Source organism: Triticum dicoccoides, chromosome 7B, assembly GCF_002162155.2.
Source record: "Triticum dicoccoides isolate Atlit2015 ecotype Zavitan chromosome 7B, WEW_v2.0, whole genome shotgun sequence".
Lineage (NCBI taxonomy): Eukaryota > Viridiplantae > Streptophyta > Magnoliopsida > Poales > Poaceae > Triticum > Triticum dicoccoides.
Window position 1 is genome coordinate 92330716 of NC_041393.1, and position 3541 is coordinate 92334256.

Sequence of the window (3541 nt, forward strand, 5' to 3'; positions counted from 1 at the left end):
ATTCGACTTCGCCCATGTTCTAGTCGGGGACTTCTCCACAATGCCTTTAGCGCACGACCTAGTAGCTCACTTCGCCCATTGGCTTCGCTCACCAACAGATTTCACACATTTTGTTTTCAATCTTTTTGTCTCCTACTACCCTGTTGGTTCAAAAAATTGGTGGAATGTATAAACTTCACGAATTTGAAAGAATTATTTTGTGAGTTCAAGAAAGGATTGTGAATTTTTTAAAAAATGCGCATTTAAAAATTGTTCATAAAATTCAAACGAAATTAAAATTTGTTTGTGAGTTTGAAAAAATTTCAAAAATTTTAAAAATGTTCATCAATTTGAAAATTGTTCACCAATTTAAAATATGCGCACTAATAAAAATAGTCATGAAATTTTAAAATTTTCAAAGGAATTTAAATAGAGAAAAAATTGGAAAAATGATGAACCAAAAAATCAGTCCAAAGCTTCTAGAAGCTTCACACCGATCGGAAGCTTCTAGAAGCTTCACAATTAAGAAAAACTGTCTTTTTAGGCAATTCAAAAAAAATGTTGAAGCTTATGCTAAGGCCCATCAATAACAACCATCATCAAGGGGTGTGCACCTTTACACTTCAGGCTATGTTTGACGATCGCCCCTACCTTTTTTTAGGAGATATTATCAGTACAGATGCTCATGCGTAAGCACATACACTCGTCTCTATAAATGCACGCACGGCCGCACGCACACTCTATTCCTATGAACACCTCCGAGTGACTGAGACGCCATATCATCTTGAGATTAACCAAGTCGTTACAAGAGCCTTCAAAGTCGATGGGAACGTCTCTACCCACTGAATGCACATCGCCGGAAGGACTGAAATAAATCCAGAAAAATGCGAGCACCGGTGTCAAGTCTAGGACTTGATCCCTGTTGGGTGAGGATACCACTGTCCTCCTAATCATCCAACCACATGTTGATTACTGGGCCGGCCCATTTCTCATTTTCTTCGCTTTCTTTCCTTTCTTGTTTTTTCTCCGGTTTATTTTATTTCTTTTGTTGTTTTATCAGCTTTCTTTGGTTTCCCTTTTCTTTTTCTTTAGTTTTCTTTGATTCTTTCTCAAAAACAAATTCCTTTTTTTTGTTTTTTGTTTTTATTTTCTTCTTTCCATTTTGAATTTCTTTGTTTCTTTCTCCATTTCATCGGTTTTCTTCAGTTTTGTGTGTTCCTCAGTTTTTGTAGGGGTTTTATTATTCTTTTTTATTTTAGCTTTTTTAACACATGCCTACTTTTTCACACACAATGTACATTTTTTATATACATCAAAAACATTGTTTATGCATGTTTTAGTATCTTGAAATACAAGGTTGATTATTATTTTATATTATTTGTTCTGATGTCTACACTTTTCTACAAGTTGTACATTTTTCGTATACATATGAAACATTTACATTTTAGACTTTTACAGTACATAATTAATATATGCTTTTTATGTTTACATTTTTTATATGGATCAAGAACCTTTTCCCATATAAGTTCAACATTTTATAAATACATAATTACATTTTCAAATATAATATTTAACATTTTATAAAAATATATGTTTTTTGTCTATTTTTTCGTACAGATTGTACATTCTTGCATACATCTGAAACATTTATTTTACATACATAGAACATTTTATTTAATTAGTTGATATATTTTTTTCAATTTTTTTTTGATGGTTACCCTTTTTCACGTACGTTGTACATTTTTTGGTATACATTAGGAACGTTTTTTGTACATGTTTAATATTCTTTAAATACATGGTTAACTTTTTTCCAATATATATTTTAATGTCCACTTTTTTGTACACATTGTAAATTTGTTTTATACATCAGGAACTTTCTTTATACACATTCAACATGTTTTAAATACATGATTAACATTTTTATATATTGCCAAGTACATTTTATTTGGAAGCACGTGAACTTTGTTTCTATTGCAAACATTTAATGCTATCAGCATTATTTTTTTAACACTGTACAAACATATATTTCAGAAATTAAGTAATTGTTTGTGAAATATATGTATTTTAGACCCTTTTATTATATAAAACAAGAGAAAAACGAAAGTGGGTGAAGAAATGAAGAAACATGTTGCTGGGCCGGCCCACTAGAGGCGTCTCGTCAGGCGATGGGTGCTTCTACCTTACTATAAGCGAGGTATAGGCGTATAGCCTTGTCTCAAAAAAAAAAAGCGAGGTATAACCGGACGCTATGTTTCACGCTTTGAGCGCCAAATAGGATTTACCTTCTTGCCTGGCGCACTAGTCGTGGCCACCACAGACGTGACAGTGAAGTCCAGCCTGTTCGGTAACCATTGGGGCAGGGGACTGGGAGTTTGTACGTGGGAGATTGTATAGGGATTCATATTCCCTTGTCCGGTACAAGTTGGGAACTGGATTAGGATAGAGCTCTACCTACGAATTAACAGGGTACCCATGAAAAAAAATGATGAGAATTAGCCCTCTCAACCCTCATTCCTCTTGCCACTTAAATTCTCATTCCCTCTAATCAATCAAAGAACTTTTCACCCCTCAACTCACATTTCCCACCTTTAATTCCCACGAACCAAACACGTTTTAAGTAGTTAAGCGGAACAATTTCCACGAAACTACCCAAAATTGAGTGGTCGGTAGGCCACCAAGAGCAAAATGGCCAATCTCTCTTCCCTTCACCGGCGGAATCTTCAACGTCCAAACCGATCCCGTCCAAACGATCGAGACCATGCGTTCGGCACTGCACAACCACATCTGCATGGAAGCTTGCGCTGCTGGTTAAATAAGTTAACCTTTCCGTCGTGCTGGGAGGTCAACACTCACTCACGCTACGGCGACTGTCCGGCCAATACGCACGCCGCCGAGACGAGACGAGACGTGCAACAAGGTCCTGCTTTCCACTTACGTGCATGATTAGTGAGATCTCCATCCATCTGCCGGCAAAACCAGCAAGCTAGCATGTCCTCCTGCCTACGTGATTGGTGAGACCTCGTTAATTAACCCGGCTGCACGACAGATTTCGTCGGACAAGTTTGCCTGCCTGCCTGCGAAGGTGGTAGCATCGCGCGGTACCCTACGTACAAGAGACAAGAGAGTAGGCCCCGACGCTAGATGACACCTGCAGTTGGGATACCGCTAGAATCATGACTAGCCAGAGCCAAAGCGCCCCTTCCCTTGTTTGTCACACTTACGGCGGTGGATTAAGCTGGAACAATCACAAAAGGAGTGTGTCCAAATAACAGATACAGAGGTCACTGTGCTGTACAGGTTGCCAAACATATGCACTGAACCAACCGGGCGTGGACGGGCCGGGTACACCGTACATAAAATACTGGAATTCACTCCTTCTTCTTCGTCCCATTTTGCTCCGGCCCTGCTTTTGTGTCAGAGCACAAAACAAGAACTGCTATAACATCCAGCGAGTCGTGACGAAATAAGAAAGACGGGCCTGCGCAGTCCAGTGATCCATAGTTTGGTGTGCCATCGGACTCGAGGCTCATTTCTGCATACCCATTTCTTTGGACTGCTGAGC